At 45.3% G+C, this 21,991-nt stretch overlaps 1 long non-coding RNA gene across 3 annotated transcripts; it reads right to left on the bottom strand.

The window, feature by feature from the left end:
* Positions 1 to 2,067: 2,067 nt before the first annotated feature.
* LOC130294221 (uncharacterized) lies at positions 2,068 to 20,142 on the bottom strand. 3 transcript variants are annotated; one of them, XR_008848434.1, is made up of 3 exons: positions 19,851 to 20,142; positions 6,222 to 6,686; positions 2,068 to 4,817 (listed from the first exon to the last, which is right to left on the bottom strand). It is a non-coding gene; the product is annotated as an uncharacterized LOC130294221 (long non-coding RNA). The 3 variants fall into 3 exon arrangements; XR_008848433.1 differs by lacking the exon at positions 19,851 to 20,142 and adding an exon at positions 19,219 to 19,622 and having other exon boundaries at positions 6,222 to 6,747; XR_008848432.1 differs by lacking the exon at positions 19,851 to 20,142 and adding an exon at positions 19,219 to 19,622.
* Between the last annotated feature and the right edge of the window lie 1,849 nt (positions 20,143 to 21,991).

Genomic DNA, 21,991 nt, shown 5'->3' with positions numbered 1-21,991 from the left:
TCCGCTCGTCTATTCTTTCTGGGGACACTGCAATTTGAATTTCCCCACCAGATGCGATTCAAGTCAATGGGATCCATCAGGACCCGGAAGTGTTTGTTGTGAAAAGGGTCAGCTCGGCTTCTTTGTTTGGTGCAGAACGGACCCTAAATAGAGCCCAGCGACGTTGTGAACGAGCCCATAGCTGTGTAAAATGGAGATGAAGGAGCACAGTACATACCGTATTTCTCCAAAAATAAGACCGGGTCTTATATTCATTTTAGTCCCAAAAAACACACTAGGGCTTATTTTCAGGGTAGGGCTTATTTATTTATGGGGAGCTGAAGGAGTGTGGAGGATGGGGGGCTGTAGGAGTGTGGAGGATGCCACACCCTCCCCCCCCCCCATCTTCCACACTGCTACAGCCCCCCATCCTCCACACTCCTGCAGCCCCCCCCATCCTCCACACTCCTGCAGCCCCCCCCCCATCCTCCACACTCCTGCAGCCCCCCATCCTCCACACTCCTGCAGCCCCCCCAATCCTCCACACTGCTACAGCCCCCCCATCCTCCCCTTCCTCCACACTCCTACAGTGCCCCCCACCCCTCTGTCATAATAAACTACAGTATCTTACACATTTCATCCCCAGCGGAGACCAGCACTTCCCACCTTCGTCCGTACCATAGCGTCCGCAACTTGTACTGTACTTGTACTGTATGGGATCTCCTTCTGTTGCTTAGCAGCCGGGGGCAGGGACACGTTCATGACGTCGGCCGTGCATACGCGCGGACGTTTTAAAGCGACAGCGTCCCTGTCCCGGCTCAATAACGGTATGCCCGCGACCAGCTAAAGGAGGTGATGGGAAGTGAGGGGGACTGGGGGGTCTGGTCTGCGGGCATTACTGGTGGCTGCGGTCCAGATCTGGACCGCGGTCCGCCAGTTGATTACCCCTGACCTAGGTCTTATTTTCGGGGTAGGGCTTATATTGCAACCCACCCTTATAATCCTGCTAGGGCTTACTTTCGGGGAAACAGGGTACAAACTTGCACTTCTTTCCCTTGATCCCAGAGATCAGTAGTGTATTTTGGGGGTCCCAAACCCACACCAATACACACTTATGACATGTTAGAAATTTGCTTGAATTACAGGTACATTTTAATACCTTTGTGCACCTTTAGGACTTTTGCTTTCACAACAGCTGTCAGGACAGGTTAGGACTTGTAGTACCACAGATATCAGCTCAATTATACAATGAAGAACACAGGGCTGCCCCTTCTGATAACATTAGATGTGCACAGGGCTTTGATAAAAGGGATGCAAATGGCCAAGTAATCAACTGATGTTAATTGTACAAACTATGTTACCTGAACAGGATTAACTCATTAAAGTTTACTTTAGATAACGTCACTTATGCAAATGCAATATTCTACATCTGTCAAGAATTTTTTTCTATTGGAAACTTTTAAGATGCATGAAAATTAGAATAAATAGATTAAAGGGCAATTTATCTTTGACCTAACACCTGTCTGAAGGTACACGACCTGGTCATCCACCCTTATATTGAGGAATCTCTAGGTATAACACAAAGAATGTGATAACATACGGATACAAAACAGAGTTTATTTATATGGTTTCCTTGATCAGATTTAAGATTCAAAATCTCGTGTATGTGATGGGAACATGATTAAAGAACTCACGTCTGTCTTGGAATACTCCATGTTTAAAGAGGGGTTCCCATCTGGACATTTATGACATATGCACAGAATACCCCTTTAAGGAGGCTATACACATACAATACTCATGAATACTTAGTGGGGGATAAGCAGTTTATCTCTCCAAGAACAAAAGGATCAAGATGGTAAAATTCCACATGCCTGATCCTTCATTTCCTCTGACATAATCTGTTGGGGAAGTTTGGAGGCCATTATACACTCACTAGATGGTTGGCCGATTCAGCCAACCGAGTGTGCATTGGGGCCATAAGAGACAACTGGCACAAAACTACCCCACTCCCCCCCCCCCCCCCACCTGGGGCAATCCCCACCAGCATTGTGCTGGCCAGGAGAGGAGAGAGAGAGAACAGCCGCACATTGGACATAGTCTGATGTGGGTGCCAGGAGGCCACTTTACACATTAGATGGTCAGGTTCTGGCGAATTTGTCAGGCTTGGCTAACATATTTCCAATGTTTATTAGGGACATTAAGGGCCATTTTACACAGGCCAACAGGCACAGGTTAATGAGATTTGATCTCAAGGATTGGCACTTGTCTACAGAGCCTTCACAACAATCACTGGCTCATTCTTGTGGCTTATTAAATTAATCACTGTAGGACACACCTATACCAATAGCGATTTATATAACTGCACAAGGATCCAGTCAGCCGATAAATGATGGATGGCTCGTTCGTCAGCTGAGGGCTGGCCCTTTTACATGGGCCAGTTATTGGAAATAAATGTTCCTAAGAACATGTGAATGGTCCTTAAGCTAAGAGAAAAGATGACCACTGTCAGTCCAGTTTGATAGTCCTAGTTAATGAGTCTGAACAGAGATTCAAGTAGGAAGTAATTGCAGGCCTTGACTATACAAGCAAATTAAAGGAGTTATCCAGGAATAGAAAACAGAGGTAATTTCTTCCAAAACAGCACCACACCTTTCCTCAGGTTGTATGTGGTATTACAACTTGGCTTCAATCATTTCAATGTAACTGAGATGCAATACCACATACAACATGAGGAAAAGTTTGGTGCAGGTTTTTTTTAAAGGGGTATTCCTGTCTGCTTCAATAGGTGGAGGGATTGTTAGTGGGAGAGAAATCAATCTGCAACTAATGCAACAGCTGTAGGCACCCTGATTGAAAACCACAGGTCTTTTGAGTGGATGCAGCTCATTTATGTTTCAATGGGTGGGGTGGCTGATGTGTGGGAGGGAGGAAAATGGAATTATGGGATTTGTAGTCAAAAAAGAAAAACTCAAAACGGGAAATACCAGTTCACAAAAAGCTAGCCACAGCATTATGGTAATCTCACAACATAGCCATTTAGCCCCAAGACAAGCGCAGATCCTTCCTAAGCATGTCCATTACTGTCTGCCAGGTACGTACTAAAATCACCTTATGATGGATAACCCCTTTTAAGAAATCATCTCTATTTTTCTAATCCTGGATAACCCTTTTAGGCTATTATTGAAGTTAATGGGTAGCAAAATTAGCTGCACAAAATATGCAGCAGATCTTGTATATGTGAACGTACCCTTAAAGGGATTGTTGAAAACAGAAATAAGGAACAAATTTTTTTTCCAAACACAGTGCCACTCTTGTTGATGGGTTGTGTTTGGTATTGCAGCTCTGCCTTATTCACTTAAATAAGGATCATATTCAGTACCAGCACAGCCCAGGGATGGTGCTGTTTTAGGACAAAAATAGGCATGTTTTCTAGTCCAATATGTACCCTGTACTCTATCCATATTTAACCCAGATTGTAACTTGAGCATCATGGCACAAATGAACTGCTTTCTAACAAGACATTGTGTAATGATATGGTCAGACCAACCAGGGCTGCCAAACTGGATTTACTATTTCCTCCTAGTTTCACTAGAAAGACACAACAAAGGGAAAGCCCATTCCTGCCTCTCTGCTTGCATAATTTAGGATATTCCCAGAAAAATGCTGTGGTGACATCATCAGGTCAGAGTGGTGACATCATCAGATCAGAGTGGTGACATCATCAAATTAAAAAGAGCAGTTTTTATATGGCATATCTCTGTCTATGATATGAAGAATATCTGAGGATAACATGACGTCTCTCAACCAGTGTCCTGATCCCTGACTACAACTAATACCAGACACAGAGAAATAGAGATGAAAGTCTGATGGACGCCAACAGGTGCTGGACACAAGTCAAGTGTGGAGGGAACAGAAAGGCCAAAGGGAGACATGGGGGAGGGGTGCAATCTGTAACTTTTACTGCTTTACCACAACGAACATTTTTTTTCTTCTTTCCTTGTATACTATATACATGAAACAATCTCCAACATAATCTTTGTGAACTTATTACAAAGTACTCTGCTTTTTAAAGGTGGTCCATCTGAATAATGGAGAATGTGATTGCATGAAGTTGTGTCTCCGACTGGAATTCATAGGCAAGTCCATACAGTAAACCATGAGGGTGTGGTGTATAGTGGAGTGTGCAATCTAATACAAAGCTAACCATCATCTGCAGGATTTCAGATTTTACACTTTTTTTTTTTATTGTCCATGGCTCTATGGCCAAACAGCAAGTAATATCAAGTGGCTTTTTTCCAAAAACAGCACCACCCTTGATCTCAGTTTGTTTGTGTTATTACAGCATAGCTTCATTATAGCATTGGTTGTATATGTGTGTGTGTGTGTGGTGACCCACGGTGTATGACGGAACCACTGGGTGTAGCGGTGTAGGTGGTGGGGCAAGATGGTATTAACCCCTGGGGCAAGATGTTATTAGCCCATAGTGTTCATGACGCCAGAGTCGATTTTGGTACCGGAGCTACACGAACGGTATCTCCGCTATTCCAATGGCTAGTAGTGAAAGGAGAGTCCACAACCAGTTATAGTTTAACGGAGGCTTTACTGTTGAGTTTAAGACAGGTGTAATTATCTTCACAGCTCGGCCAGAATCACAGAGAGGTGGCCAGGAACACAGAAGACCTCACAGCTTGCTGGGACCAATAATACTTGTAATGGACTTGACTTGATATTTATCTTGATGCTTGACTATATGCAGGACTTGACTACTTGTAGTGACAGCAGACATATACTTTAGACTTACTGGAATGACTGTAGCTTTGTGGCCTTCCAGGTGCCACCTAAACAAGGTATATAAGCAATAAAACAAATAAATAAATGCAATCCCCCCTAAATGCGGATGAAGTAATGTCCTACAGATAAAGTGTTCATATTATCACGGATATTCCTGTGGAAAGTAATTGTCAGTGCAACTATGGAGACCCACGGGTGTATGGCGGGACTACGGGTGTAGCAATGTGAGTGGTGGGATCAGATGGTATTAACCCCGGGGGCAAGATGTTGTTAACCCCTAGTGTTCATGACGCTAGTGTGGCTTTTAGAGTTCTGGAACACCACACGCCCGGCTTCTCCCCTATCCCAGTTGCTAGTAGTGAAATGAGAGCCCACAACCAGTAATGGTCAAACGGAGGCTTTACTGAGTATAAGACAGATGGAATTATCTTCACAGCTAAGGCCAGATTTCCCAGAGAGGTGGACAGGACCCAGAAGGACCTCGCAGCTTGCTGGACCAATATACTTGTAATCAACTTGACTTAAAGGGGTTGTGCGCTGCCCTGCAGTTCGGAGCTCCGCTCACAGCGTCCGGAAGTTCATTACTCCTAACGCTGTGTGCGGGCTTCCGTGTTCGCAGCCGGCGGGCGTGACGTCATGCCCGGCTCCTTCGTGACGTCTCGCCTGCCCCCGCAACGAAAGTCTATGGGAAGGGGGCGTGACCACTGTCACGCCCCCTTCCCATAGACTTTGGTAGAGGGGGCGTGCGTGACGTCACAAGGGGGTGGGTGAGACGTCACGAAGGGGTCGGGCGTGACATTACGCCCGGCGGCCGCGAACATGGAAGCCCAGACACAGCGTTCGGAGTAATGAACTTCCGGACGCTGTGAGCGGAGCTCCGAACTGCAGGGCAGCGCACAACCCATTTAAGATTGGACTTGACTATATGCAGGACTTGACTAGTTTCAGTGACAGCAGACATAGATTTGAGACTTGCGGAGTAATTCAAGAGGAATTTACTCGAGTAATTCCTCTTGAATTCTCTGCTTCAAATTAATGCACATCTCCTCTCCCCATTGACTTTAAGGTAATGTTTTTTCCGCTGTCCTGTTCACACTGCGGAAATTCTGCTAGCAGAATTCCGATGCTGAATTACGTTCCGCTTGAAGAAAGAGGAATCCGCTAGCAGAAATCAATAGAAGTCAATGGTAAAAGAAAGAAATTTGCACGGAAATGGCTGAAAAACCCTTCACTTCTTTCTCCCCCATTTCCATGCACAATTCCGCGCGCAAATTTTTTGGCGTGAATTACTCTTGATTTACTCCGTGTGAACGCACCCTTATTGGAATGACTGTAGCTTTTGTGGTCTTCCAGATGCTGATCACTATACAATACAAAAGAGAACAGGGTGCGCGCCCCTGGATGGAACCTGATGAATGAGATAGTGAAGAGCCCAATCAAAATGCACTCACCTATGCAAGTTGTGCGAATGGAGGCACAACACTCAATGCGCTTGATCAGGAATCCTGTAATCGCGGCTGCTGTGGCTCCCAGCGTCCAGGCGCAAATGTAGATAAAAGGAGATCCAAGAAAAGGGAGATGAATCGCGCTGCCACAAGAAGTATATATGGGTAAACTTATTGCACACAAAGGATCCACGCAACGCGTTTCAAAGCCATTCCGGCTTTTTCGTCAGGCATCTTTTTTGTCAAATGCTGATCACTTGCACAGAGATCTCTGGTGGTTGCTGTGTCCAATGCAATAGTGATAATGTTCTTGTATGCACTAAGCTCTGTAGAGAAGGTCCCTTAGTAAATCATCATGGGGGATGCAATGAACTGAACTGCTAGACGCGTTTCAGGAGGCTCCTCCTTTCTTCAGTAGCTGCATTCTGGGGGTTAATATGGTCCTTATATACCGTGCTATCTATAAGTGGTCTGATCAAAAGAAAGGAAAAAGGAGTCAGAGAATGGGATAGGGTAAGGAGGAAAGGAAAACCTGGAAAAGACAAAAAAACAGCAGAGGGTTTGTTACAATGGGCGTATGGGATAAAGTGCAAATGCAAAGAAACTAATGTGCATTCTGACGTCAATAGATATACATATATTTTAAACGAAGAGGTAAAACTAGAATGAAATGCTTCATGATCATTAAAGGAAGAGAATATATAGCAGTGAAACCAATATACATGTGGTATGGATATAAAACATAAACATGGTTTATAATTCATAGGGAAAAATTTGAATAACCCTTAAATAAACCTTAAAAAAGTGAGACAGGCAAAAATGATCTGGGGGTTCTGGCTGTACAGATTTGCAATAATAAATAAAATAAAAAACAGAAAGAGAAATAAAATGAAAATACAAATAAATATATAGGTATAAAAAAAATATCTAAAAGAGGAACAGTGATAGAATATCAAATATAGAAAATGTCAGCGTGTGGACATAAAAAGTGGACCTCTTTTCCAGGTTTTTCCTCCCTCCTTACCCTATCCCATTCTCTGACTCCTTTTTCCTCTCTTTTGATCAGATTACTTATAGATAGCACGGTATATAAGGATCACATTTACCCCCAGAATGCAGCTACTGAAGAAAGGAGGAGCCTCCAGAAATGTGTCTAGCCGTTCAGTTCATTGCATCCCCCATGATGATTTACTAAGGGACCTTCCCAACAGAGCTCAGTGCATACAAGAACATTATCACTATTGCATTGGCCAATTCAAAACCAGCGTTTTTTCCCCCCCTGCGATGCCTGGCAATAGAGGCATCGCATAACCTGCCACTACTGTGATTGCACTTTATTTATTGAACTCAAAGAGATACCCATCTTTCCACAGGTTTGTGTTTTTCTTACAGGACTGACACAATTGCACTGCCACTATACCCACCGTGTTCCAGTATTGCCCTATAGAGAACATTGAGGACTGTACCCTTTTTTCTTATAATTTTGTATATATCACAGCACCTTGGGTATTGAGTGCTAACAGTTAAAGGGGTTCTCCGGTGCTTAGACATCTTATCCCCTATCCAAAGGATAGGGGATAAGATGCCTGATCGCAGGATTCCTGCTGCTGGGGACCCCCGTGATCTTGCACGCGGCACCCCGTTTGTAATCAGTGCCAGGAGCGTGTTCGCTACGGGTCTGATTACAAGTGACCACAGGGCCGACGGCGTGTGACGTCACGCTCCGCCCCTCAATGCAAGCCTACGGGAGGGGGCGTGATAGCCGTCACACCCCCTCCCATAGACTTGCATTGAGGGGCAGAGCGTGAGGTCACACGCCGCCGACCCCGTGATCGACAGTAATCAGACCCGGAGCAAACACGCTCCGGGGACTGATCACAAACGGGGTGCCGCGTGCAAGATCACAGGGGTCCCCAGCGGCGGGACTCCCGCGATTAGGCATCTTATCCCCTATCCTTTGGATAGGGGATAAGATGTCTAAGCACCGGAGAACCCCTTTAACCTTTACTTTCCAATCTATCTGTTGAGCTGCACATATCCACATATAAGAACCTGAATTCATTGCTAAAGACAACACAGTAACATCCCATAGCAGTTCAGATGTCTTGTTCACAACACCACCGCAATGAAGATGACTGTGGCCGGATGTCAATTGCAGGACCCGTAATGGGCACCGCAACACAAAATGTCACTCTGCTAAGTGCCTGAAAATGGTCCAGGCCGAGACAGGGCAGAGGTGTGTAATGAAAGTGCCACCTGGGTCTGGATGTGAAGCAAGGAAACTGTGGGAGCCGCACTTGATTGTCGGCAGATCCAATGGTCCTCTCTACTGGTGGTCTGTCTGTGTGCCCTCATGTAACCACTACTTCCAACATCTCCTAACAGCTTGGTCAAAACAGCCTAGATGGCGGGCACTTCGGACAACCATCCTGATTCTCTCAGTCCAATGATCAGGTTCCTCTCAAAGTCTGTCAACTTGGCTGACAGTTACTGAAAAATAGTTTTCCTAATCTATTTCTATTTCTTTATTGTATTTTATTGTATTTTTTTGTACATTATTATGGGGGGCTGCCATCTTGCCTGAGCAGTTTGTTACAGCATTTAGAGATGTACGGTACTTTACAGCAAACCTCATGGGCAAAAATAGACTGGCCCAGACCCTATTCACTACAACGGGAGCGTTTGCTGGACATGCTCTGTGACCTGCTGTGCAGAGGCCATTCTACAGGTAGGGGAGAGGCTGAGCTCTAAACTTCAGCTATTGTGAATGGTGTCTTATGTATACACTGGTGTCACCTTTCACTGTACATTGTGATAAGGAGGACATTGCTGTGAAGTGATCTATACACAGAAAGTCTCAGCTTAGTTTTAAATTTAGTGGTGAGACTAAAAACTATAGATAGTTAAATAGGAAATTAGAAAAAAAAAACACACACATTATTTTCTGTTGACATGCCTTTTAACAAATTTAGTCTAGTGCCACTGTAAGTATTTGCAACCACATGTTGGTACTATTTTGGCATGCATTATTTGGCATGTTATTAGGCAGTGTATAGTGGTAGTATGATATGTATTAGGGATCGACCGATTATCAGTTTGGCCGATATTATCGGCCGATAATGACGATTTTGGGCATTATCGGTATCGGCAATTACCATGCCGATAATGCCCCGCCCCCTCAACGCCCCCGCCGCACCGCCGCACCCCCCACCGCACCGCCCGGGCCCCATTGCCTCCCCCATCCCCGAGTTTTATAATTACCTGTTCCCGGGGCTCGGGGTCAACGCTACTTCTGGCTCCTGCTGCATCCTTCGTTACGCTGTGCGCAATGACGAGTGACATGACGCGATGCGGCGTGACGTCACCGCCAGTGCGCACAGTGACAGCTCAGGAGGACGCCACCGGAGCCAGATGTAGAGTGGACCCCGGGAACAGGTAATTATAAAACCGGGGATGGGGGAGGCAATGGAGCCGGGGCGGTGCGGTGGGGGGTGCGGTGGGGCGGTAGGGGGTGCGGTGCGGCGGGGGGTGATAGGACTCAGGACCCCCGGACAGGTGCGGGGAGAGAAGCGGGTGGCGGTGGCGGTCTATGGGGGGGGGGGGTAAATAGCCGATAACTTATACCGGTATAAGTTATCGGCCCTAACCTCCACAGATTATCGTATCGGCCCTAAAAAAAACGTTATTGGTCGATCCCTAATATATATATTGTATAGAACTGCATGATGCTTATAAGCCTTATTTCTCTGCTTGCCATTTTTAGCACACTGTCTGTAAAAAGGTTGTGTTGGTGGATTCACTATCATTGTGAGGACAACAGGTCACACAGTAAGTTGTAGTTTACAAGGTAAAATAATGGGCCTGCTGACAGCACAGAATTTACTAGAATTCCTCTGTTACTCATGTTATGTGCAAAGCTCTGTTTTCCAGACATAATATACAGTGTTTTTGGAAAGTTTTCATAGCCTTTCACTTTTTTCACATTTTGTTATGTTGCAGTCTTGTGCTAAAATATAATAAAAAGTTCCCCCATCATTCTGCACTCAATACCCCATAATGACAAAGTGAAAATTGCAATGTTTTCACTTTGTTAGCAAATTTAGTAAGTAGTAAGTACGATAAACCACCCCCTGCCTTTATTTTTATTATTTTGAAAGAGCCATATTGACGATCCATATAGTAGTCATTACTGTATACTGTATACATTTAATATGGTCTTTAAAGGGGTACTCCGCTGCTCAGCGTTTGGAACAAAATGTTCCGAATGCTTAGAGCCGGGAGATCGTGACTTCATAGCCCCGCCCCCTCAATGCAAGTCTCTAAGCGTTTGGAACATTTTGTTCCAAACGCTGAACAGCGGAGTACCCCTTTAAATGGCAAAACAGTGCCCAATGCATATAGACGTCACATATTCGCTAAGCAGTCTAAGTCAAAACCCATAGAAAATCAGCATTAGATCCCAGTGCCAAATCACGTCAACAATAATTTGTTTCCTATGACAAGTCTGTGAATGGTTCTTTGTACATGTATGTAAACAAGCACCAGATTGTTAACCCTGTTAACCCTAGTCATATTCATAGCACATTCCTTCCTAGGAACATTTGTAACACATATAATGTGTTATACATAGCAGGTTAGAGTTGCCCATACACCTTCAATAGCTATACCCCCAAATTCCCCCCATACACATGCACGCACAGATCGGGCAATCATGTGTTCTCGAAGGGGAAGAGAGCAATAAGTAGCAGCCAGATACCTCTGTAGGGGCTTATCTCCAAGGAGAACAAAAGCATCAGGAGTTAAAATTCAACATACTCTTCTTTCCTCAGATGTCATCTGTGAGGCACCAATATATTGTGGACCGTATAACAGTAATTTTTAGATATTACAAAAACTTTGCTGTAACCCCCAACTATTGACTGGAAGCACTATGGATTTGGGGATGCCCCTTATGCACAGGTTGTTCCCCATTTTATATTTTTATGTCGTCCAAGAATGGGAGGCTAGCTGAAATTTGAGTGTGTTAGGGTACGTTCAGATGGGCGGATCCACAGCGTATTTTACGCTGCGGATCTGTCGACGGTAGACCCCTAGTTGGTGCCTCAGATGTGCCTGCTCAGAGCTGCATTACACTGCTACGAGTAGTGCGAGTCGACGCGCATGCGCAGCTGCTCCCCCTGCTACCTGAGCTAGGCAGAGAGCAGCCACGATGTGTGCTAGTATACTGCGCATGCGCACGGCGACTCGTACACAACAGTGTGTCTGCTCATAGCGGCGTATTGCAGGCATGGAGGAGGCAGCACTGTAGGGTCCATTGTCGGCGGATCATCAGTGTAAAATACGCTGTGGAACCGCCGTCTAAACGTACTCTTACATTGGACTACAATTTGATGCTCATCCAGACAAGAGAAGATTATTTGAGTAGTCTTTTTTTTACACTTCTCTATTTCAGATTAGTGTTCCAGTCAGGTAACATTGCTCCATGTCTCCGTTAGTAGGCAAGTGTAATGCCAGCATACTGTCACTCACCATTGCATCATGCCCTGCTCTCTTGCCCTGGCTGCCACCATGCTGCCTCTCTTCCTGCTATGGTTCCTGTTTTGACCCATCGGTGCACACACACTCTCTCCCTGCAACTTAAAAGGCTACACACTCCAAATCTGCCCTTCACCTATTCTAGTCTACACTACCTATTTAAAGGGTTACTCCGCTCCTCAGCGTCCAGAACATTGAGTTCCGAACGCTGTGTGCGGGCTTCCGTGTTCACGCCCGCCCTCTCGTGACGTCACTCCCCGTTATGCGACGTCACGTCCCGTCACGGAAGCCCGCACACTGCATTCGGAACTCAATGTTCCGGATGCTGGGGAGCAGAGTAACCATTTAAGCGTGCTCCATCCATGCAGCTGCATCTGAGCAACATTTACCATATCGAAGGTGTTCTGAGAAGCTGTGTGATTCTAACTGACCAGAGTCCGATTTCCTGGCTCATGTACTGTATGGTCTCTCCTGTACTTGACCTTGATTGCTGATTATGAGCCTCAGCCACCTGCAATGACACTTCTGCCTGCCCCTGACTACACTGTCTGCCACCAGCTCATGACCTAAGACTTAGACTGGCCTTTGCCTGACCATTCTGTGCCACATACCGGTGTCTCCCAGTTTACTAGATCAGCCGATTAGACCCCAACTCTCCTACTAGGATCACTCTTAAGAAGTGGACTGGTACCTTTTCCCCTTTAATCTGGGAATCTTGAGTGTAGTGTGTATGGGTGGGAGGTTGTAAGATATAGCTGTCAGCCAGCCAACCATTTGGTAAACAGCCATTTTGTGGTGTGCCACAGGGTGTGAAGGTGAGGTGTATGGAGCAGATGTTGTAGCCCAGGGGCAGATGGTATTAATCCCTAAAAGTTTGTGACGCCAGGCTGTGGTGTTCCCGGTAACCACCCAAACGTTAGCACCGTTATCCCTAGGTTAGGCAGGGTGAAAATAGTACAAGACCAGGTTAGGGTTAACGGTAGATTTACTGAGGTAGACAGATGGTAACAGTCTTTACAGCTAGGCCAGGATCCCAGAAAGGTGGCCAGTAACACAGAGGGGACCTTGCAGCTTGCTGGGACTTGCAGTGTTTGGACAGACTTCAACTCAGCCATGCTGACTATAATAGACTTGACTATAGACGTGACTGTAGGTAGTGACAGTAGACATAGATGACTTGACTTACTGAAATGTGGCTGCTGGTTAGGCTTGAGTCCTCCAGATGTGCTGGACACTGGCTTTGAGACGTCTGGTCTTTACTGTATCTCAGCAGGAGTCATAAGAGAGAGATTGTAATGGCTGCCCCTCTTATAAAGGGGGGCTGAGCAAGAACCCATAGGTGAAGCTGCAGGTCACCTGGTTAGCTGGTACTCCCTGGGTAACAAACCTGTGACAACAACATCATGTGACTAACTCAAAGGTCCTTAAAGGTCCTTTATAACTAATACACAGATAACACATTGGGGGAGACACTGCAGGAGAGCGCCTAGGACACAGAGGGACTCAACTGACAGGGCCTAAGTACTGTACGGGACTATATCATGTACTGGGACATCACAAACCCCCCTACTTAACAGAAGTCGCCCTTGATGACAGTCCTGTCGGGCTTTGAGTCATGAAGCGGCCGTGGGGCCGAATGCAGTGTTGGGGCATTGTAACCCAACGTCCATTTCCAGGCTGTTGTTTAACAAAAACTGATAATGCAATAGAGTTTTTGTATAAATGTCCATACATGCTCTGGTAAATTTTTCTGCATTCAACGGAGAACAACAACATACCTATGACTATGGTATAACACAACTTACGGACTATGACTATGTATACTATGACAGTTAACTGTACATATTATGACAGCTGACTATGCATATTACATTTGACTATACATATAATATTCTATACAAGACTAGACATGACACTGGCGGATTGGTTTGCCGGAGGCTCTCTGCCCAATGCCTTGGCTACTGGGGTCCCTTGGCATTACACACTTCTCCCCAGAACACTAGTTATTTTAAATGCTAGACATTTTCTTTGGCTAGACATTTTATTTAGATAACTTTGACTTTTGTTACCCTTGACTTTTACCTATGTGCTTATCCGAATACAGGAATACTTTGTGGCCAGCAGAGTATCCTGAGCACATGGACACAAGAAACATCACATTAGACATATGACTTATGAATGGACTGTGTAGTAGTGAGTGTTACAGTCCTAATTAACATGACTTTTATGTGAACATGACTTTTATATGTACTTATGACTGTGTAGTACACAACTTTACTGTTGACTGTACATGATGTTGATGATGTGGTGAAAAGTTGCTTCTCCCGATTAATTCAGGACAACTCCTACAAGAAAACTACCAAACATCAGAGAATACGGTACACTATGACTTTTTGGTGTACAACTAATTATATATATTTTATTACACTACAACAATTATAGTGTAGACAATATTTCCTTTGTGCATAATAGCAAACAAAATATATTAATATGGTATATTTACACAGATGTCCATGTATCTCTCAGTAGTCCAGATACACTATAGAGTTCAATTGCTAAGAGCTCAGGTTAATCTCCTGTACCTAAGGAGTCTCTCGGCCGAAGCTGGGCACAACACTTACGAGATTGGATACTGTAAAAACTTTCTTGACTAGTCCGTCAGGCACTGTGCTTGAACGTTGCTGTAGAATATGGTACAACAAAAATTGTGCTTACACACACAAGTCAATTAGTCATACTACCAAGTCTAGTGAAGTTACTGTACATTACATCAGCAACTTTCTATCCCAGCCTCACCTATCAGGCTCGGCCCTAGGTTGGGATATAAACCTAGAGTTGCGAGACTGGGCTCCATGCATGGGGTCAACATGAGTGTGCCAGGAGACAAGGGACAAAAGGGAGGCAGTAATAGTCGGACTGACAGTGACCACCACTTGCACCGCAGCAGCTTGCCCCACTGGAGGATGAACTGTGGGTGCCTGTTGGTCCAGCCAAACTTCCGCAACTGCTGAAGTAGGCATTGTGGTTGGTACCCACTGGTTAGGCCACACTTCCTCGACAGCAGGAGCAGGCCTGGGTACTTCTGTTGGTGCCTGATTATTAGGCCAAACCTCCTCAACAGTAGGAGTAGGCCTGGGCAGCCCTTTAGGGAAGCCTTGACACAGATACTTGTGATCCATAGCAGGCGGATCCGGATACTCTTCTTGAACAACTGCTCCTTTGACACTTGGAGGTAGAAGACCAAAGGGATCTGAGTCCCAATCTTCAGAGGGGAAGTAGGCAAAAATAATTTGCGTAGTGTTCTTAGGCCTGGTGACAGCTGCTGCCCATTCCCTTGAAGCCTTTGTACAGGAGGTATATCTCCCCACTCCTGCCCTCCTGTTCACTAGGATGAATGCCCTGTGGTGACAGTCCATAAGGGTGCCAAACCCCCTTACTTTGTCGAATTTGGGGTACTCCAACTTCTGGATCGACAGGGCCTCCAGCTTTTGGTGTCTTGTTGTTGCTGCTGGCGCACCTCAAATGGCAGCAGCTTAGGCCCATACCTCTCCTGTCTCTGGGCCCTCAGTTCCTCCACTATTGTGGCAAACTCAGCATCTCTTTTGGCCCTTTCAGACTGGGCAGGAAGAACTGACGGAAGGGGCTTCCCTGGCTGGGAAAGGAGATGCTCCCTCATATACTTGATTAGGTCCGCCTCATGGCCAAATAGCCACCTAGGTAATGGTGGAAACCTGGGACGTGCTGGGGGCTCTGGACTGGGGCTAGATGGAGGGGTAGAGAATGCGGCCTCAGCCGGGGTACTCCCTTCCAACTCCTTCGACTGTCTCTCGGCCCAGGAACCCCAACTCCGGTGATAGGGTGACAACCTCACCGGCAATGGCTCTCGTGATGATTCCGGCGTACCTTCAGCCAGGGTTGATGCCCACTCTCCACTGTCCTCTGGCAAAGGCACCTTCAGGTGGGCTTTTTTCGGCCCCGTTGGACATCTCGGTGATCCGATAACTCTTGAAACACAGGTGCCGCGGCAATCAGCCGATCCTCCGGTTCCATCTTGGGACTCTCAGCACACGTGGATTGCTGCGACTCCGCCATCTTTTCACTCTCAGCCAGCGCTTCTAGTGAACTGAAGAGGTCAGGCTCCACGTCACTTCTTATACTGGTCTCCAACAAGATGGCCACTGGCTGGAAGGACGTCATCAACAGGGCCTGTGACTGGAAGAGACTCATCGGTGCATCCTCTTCGTCCACCCCCCTGGCAACAAGGGCCGGACATTTCAAGTTCCACCATGGACTGGACACGGCAACATGATCTCCATGCCCGGGGGCGGGACGCTGGCTTTGGTGGGAACCTTTTGCACGCCATACCATTAGATTAACCATTTCAGGTATGGCAGACATTTTGGCGCATAATTTGGCTTCAGTCCTGATTTTGCACATCGTCATTTTAACTTACGCAGACTTCTTCCCAATAAACAGCAAGTTTTCTTCACCTCCCCCTCTACTTTTTTCAGGGCCACGATAAAGACACATTACAGTAACAAAGTCCCATACACTTTTCTGGCGCAAACTTTTTCGCATCTGCATGCGATTTTTCTTGGACACAATTCAGACTCAGACTAGGGGGGAGGACTTGCGGCTTAATGGCTAAGGCACACATCTGTATTCTGTTCATGACGCTAACGTTTTGTGGTGCGCCACGGGGTGTGAAGGTGAGGTGTATGGGGCAGATGGTATTAACCCCTAAATGTTTGTGACGCCTGGGCGTGGTTCTCCCGGTAACCACCCGAACCGCCATCTCTAGGTTAGGCAGGGTAATAATAGTCAAAGACCAGGTTAGAGTTAATGGTAGCTTTACTGAGGTAGACAGATATCAAACACCAAAAACACCCCCTCAATGTAAGTACATCTTACACTACAATTAAATCAATAATTCAAAGAAAAAAGCGTATGTAGATCCAGGTAAGATCCAAGCTCACAGAGGCAGGAAGGGGGGGGGGGGGTCTGGTTAGGACTCACCAAGTTCATAGTTACATAGCCATAAGTAACATAAATGTATAATTATAAAATGGGGAAACACAGAGAAATTGCTCAAGGTAGGTATATCAATCATAAACTAGGAAAGGGTTAAATCCCAGATGGTGGCTCTGTAGTAAGGTGCATAAGAGACTGAGATGGTATCCCAAGTAAACATGCATAAGAGGCCAAAACTGGAAGCCCAACAAGTAAATAAAGTGCATAAGTAAATTACTTAGTGGTGTGGGTGATAGCATAAGACCAGACCACTCTCTGTGTTTCTCCATTTTATAATTATACATTTATGTTACTTATGGCTATGTAGCTATGAACTTGGTGAGTCCTGTCCAGACCCCCCTTCCTGCCTCTGTGATCTTGGAGTTGTATCACTATACTGCTATATATTTTAAGTTTTTTTTTTTAAATGTTTGTCCTTTTTGTGCATTTTGGACTAATAACGTTTTGTGAATTCATATTACCTGGATCTACATATGCTTTTTTCTTTTAAATCAACTGGTGGCAGAAACTTAAACATATTTGTAAATTACTTCTATTAAAAAATCTTAATCCTTCCAGTACTTATTAGCTGCTGAATGCTACAGAGGAAATTATTTTCTTTTTGGAACACTGATGACATCACAAGCACAGTGCTCTCTGCTGACATCTCTGTCCATTTTAGCAACCATGCATAGCAGATGTAGGCTAAGGGCAGCATGGGGGCTCAGTGGTTGGCACTGCTGCCATGCAGTGCTGGGGACTTGGGTTCAAATCCCACTAAGGACAACAATAAATAAAGCGTTATTATTATAATAACATCAGCAGAGAGAACTGTGCTCGTGATGTCATCAGAGAGCATTCCAAAAAGAAAAGAATTTCCTCTGTCGTATTCAGCAGCTAATAAGTACAGGAAGGATTAAGATGTTTTAATAGAAGTAATTTACAAATATGTTTAACTTTCTGCCACCAGTTGATTTAAAAGAAAAAAGGTTTTCACCGGAGTACCCCTTTAATTATTGAGGTAGGCAGATGGTAACAGTCTTTACAGATAGGCCAGGATCCCAGAGAGGTGGCCAGTAACGAGGGGACCTCACAGCTTGCTGGGACTTGCAGTGTTTGGACAGACTTCAACTCAGCCACGCTGACTATAATAGACTTGACTGTAGGTAGTGACAGCAGACATAGATGGCTTGACTTACTGAAATGTGGCTGCTGGTTAGGCTTGAGGCCTCCGGATGTGCTGGACACTGGCTCTGAGACGTCTGGTCTTTACTGTATCTCAGCAGGAGTCATAAGAGAGAGATTGTAATGGCTGCCCCTCTTATAAAGGGGGGCTGAGCAAGAACCCATAGGTAAAGCTGCAGGTCACCTGGTGCTCCCTGGGTAACAAACATGTGACAACAACATCATGTGACTAACTCAAAGGTCCTTTATACCTAATGCACCTAATATACAGGTAACACAATGGGGGAGACACTGCAGGAGAGCGCCTTGGACACAGGGGGACTCAACCTGACAGGGCCTAAGTACTGTATGGGACTATATCCCGTACTGGGACATCACAATTTAATGTAAATGGACCCCTTAATTTCCCAATATTTTAGGGCTTTTTTTGCCACATGATGTAGAGAGGCCCCGTGGATTACTTTTCTATTATCATTAGAGATCTGTGAAGGCTACTTGGTAAATACTGTGAGCACCAATTTCCTTATGGTACAGTGATTTAACAGGGGAAGCAAACAGAAGCAAGGTCAACCTGCTGCAGAAATTCCATTAGATAAGCATCTCTATTTGTTAAGAACTTTCGGCTAATTTCAGTGCTTTATATTCAAGTAGACTATATGAGCCAAGGTAATTGTGTCCATTAAGACCTCTGGCAAACATGTCTGGATTCTTTCTTTACAATGAATCATTATTTTATAGATTAAGACAAATATTATTCACAAGAGTAGTTTTACAAATGACTAAACACTTTTTAATGCCCAATAGTCTGCAAGTTAAGTGGTGCCCAATCTAGTGCTTGTTTAGCGTAATCTTTCACAAGCTGACCATAGACCTATGAAAATTGTAGGCCAAATGCTTGCTTGGCCAACAACTATCCCATCTGTGTTCTGAACAGGGGGAGGGGTTAGCCGCTGCCAGATTCATCTAAATGAAAGGATCAGGCTATTGAAATTCAACATGCTGAGCCTCTCTCTCCTGAAATCTGTTGGGAATAGTCAGGAGGTTCCCAACCATGCTAGAAGGTTGGCCTGTCTCTCGCCATAATTGGCATGTTTGACCCACACATGTTTAATGTCTAATGGGTCTTTATTTAAATAGCCAGTAACTCAAATTACATTGGGGCAGTACAACTACCATCTAGCCACATGTTATGTAGCTCCACTGGATACATAAGTGAATAAATCTCTTAAAGGGCTACTCCGGTGGCCAATGTGTTTTTTCAGTTTCTACTTACCCATGCAGGTGAGTTTTCTTGTTATCTCTGGTCTGGTGCTTGCTCTTTGTCTTTCCTTTCCTTTCTTTGTGCAAGTGTGTCCGTGTAGTGTAGCATCTATTTGAGTTTTGCCTTTGTTTTAGAAACTACAGCTCCCAGCATGCCTCGTAGCCTGTCTCCTCTTTCAGTGGCCTACCCAGCCGGGCATCTTTTTTTCCCCCTCTCTAGCACTCCCTTTTCCCGCCCTGCTCATTAGTATACTCAACCCACCCTCACTGTCAGCTTCTCGCCCCACATCAGGGAATGAATGAAATGCCAGCCGCAGCGCTGTCCCTACATCAGGGAACTAGTGGGCGCTGCTCTGCTTCCTGACCCCCCCCCCTCAGCAAAGTCCCAGCAAGGGTTAACTGTGAGCTGCAGCAGCGCTGTACATTCGCGTCGGCGAATGAATGAATGGTGAGCGCGGGCGCAGGGCTTTTGCTCAGCTTCTGTTTTCTGATCAGAAGCCCTGCGCCCGCGCTCATAATTCATTCCCCAAGGTGAGGAGAATGTACAGCGCTGCTGCGGCTCACAGTTAAAGGATGTCTGTACTAAATGAATGACATATTCCTGTGCCCAGGCTGCAAAAATAAACAAAATAAACTTTGACTCACCTTCCTACGTTCTCCTGTTGCTACGGTAACAGCTTCATGGTCCTCTGCTGCGATCCTCATGCTGTCACAGCCTCTGCCGGTGATAGGCTGAGCGCACTCCGGATGGACTGGATGGATAAGGGGTTGGTGTACTGATGCTGCCTTCTGTGGGGGACACTGCCACCTAGTATGGGGGGGACATTTTCCGCCTACTATGAGGGTAATCTGCTGGCAACCTAATGTGGGGGTCTTTTGCTGCCTACCTAATGTGGGGGACATCTGCTGCTCCCCACTATACTAAGGGAGGCATTATTACAGTTTGGGGCATTATAGTTTCTGGAAAAGTGCGGAGCCTTAAATGTTCCCCCCCACCCCCCTCCCCCGCCATGTTCTCCAGAGATGAGTCGTAGCCGGAAGAAATCATCATGGCGTCTGAGCTGGGGAAGGAAAAGGAAAGTGAACGACTCCGGTCAGAGAAGTAGTCACCTGATATACAGTAACTGTAAGCAATCTCTTATATGGTCTGTAGTGGTAATGATGGGGGTTGTTGTCAGTCACCTGATATACAGTCACTGTATGCAATCTCTTATATGGTCTGTAGTGGTAATGATGGGGGTTGTTGTCAGTCACCTGATATAACTGTATGCAATCTCTTATATGGTCTGTAGTGGTAATGATGGGGGTTGTTGTCAGTCACCTGATATAACTGTATGCAATCTCTTATATGGTCTGTAGTGGTAATGATGGGGGTTGTTGTCAGTCACCTGATATAACTGTATGCAATCTCTTATATGGTCTGTAGTGGTAATGATGGGGTTTTTTGTCAGTGTCAGTATAGGATGTCTTCCTTAATTTAGGTGACAGACTGACAACATTATTGACGTTAATGATGGATTCACACGTACAGTATTCTGTGCAGATTTTCTGCTACAGATTTCAATGTAAATTAAATGACTAAATACAGCTTCACATCCTGTGCAGAATACTGTACTTGTGAATAGACCCTAAAGAGGTGTTCCCATTCTGCAGCTGCAGTCGTGGTTAAGGCGTAGTTATAGGTATGCTTAGGGGTGAGGCTTGTCCCTCTTTGCCCTTAGCATTAGTTGGGTGGTATGGTGTAGTGGCCGTGCTGGGTAACTGTAGCTCAGAGGTCCCTTCACTTCCATGGGAGCTGAGCTGCAGTAACCTGGTACAGACACCACACAATGTACAGAGCTGGGGATTCGGGCTCTGGTCATGTGTTAACATCTGGGCACCACAGCTCTGACCAACAGCTGACTGACTGGTGTATGCCCCCATCAATCAGGTATTGACCACCTATCCTGAGGACAGGCTGTTAATCACTAAATCCTGGAAAATCCCTTTAAGGCCTTGGAATTTTCTAGCAGAGTTGTCAAAAATTTGTGCCCACTGTCTGCGGAATGTCCACCCCGACATTCTGTCATGTACACATATCCTAAGGCCACAATATTACTTGGCATATATAATACCAAGAATGGGGTGTAGGAAAGGTATTCTTCTTTAGTTCTTATGTATCCAATCCCAAGCTTGGAGAAATATTACAGCTATTTAAAAGACTAAGGCTAAAGCTAATGGGGGAGATTTATTAAAACCTGGCAAGAGGAAGAGTTGCCAAGTTGCCCATAGCAACCACTCAGATCGCTTCTTTCATTTTTGAAAAGGCCTCTGGAAAATGAAAGAAGCGATCTGATTGGTTGCTATGGGCAACTCAGCAACTTCTCCTCTGGACAGGTTTTGATAAATCTCCCCCATAGTCTGTATTTTTAACAGCAAAATTCAGCTGGTTTTGGATTTCCCGCCATTACGTTAATTGGTTTTTTATTATCTATTTTTTTTACATTTCTTCTTATTTGTTTTCTGCAAATCCTAATTGTGCGGTATGCAAACACCGGCCAAAAAGTGTGATTAAAAAAAAATTCTGTAAATCGTTAAAAAAATAATAATAATAATAAAAAGCTCTTGTACTTAATTTTACAGCTGTAAAATTTCACTGGATGGGAAAGAAACAAAATCACCGCCATCGAGTTTTCCATTGAGCTCAATGGATCTCAATAGTTAAAAACATGGGACTAAAAGTAAAGCCCTTTCTAAGTGTTTTGGGCCATTTTACAGCCCAAAATGTGTGTAAACGTAGCTTCACC

Source organism: Hyla sarda, chromosome 10, assembly GCF_029499605.1.
Source record: "Hyla sarda isolate aHylSar1 chromosome 10, aHylSar1.hap1, whole genome shotgun sequence".
Lineage (NCBI taxonomy): Eukaryota > Metazoa > Chordata > Amphibia > Anura > Hylidae > Hyla > Hyla sarda.
The sequence above is the reverse complement of the archived record's forward strand: the minus strand, read 5'-3'. Positions and strand labels throughout refer to the sequence as shown.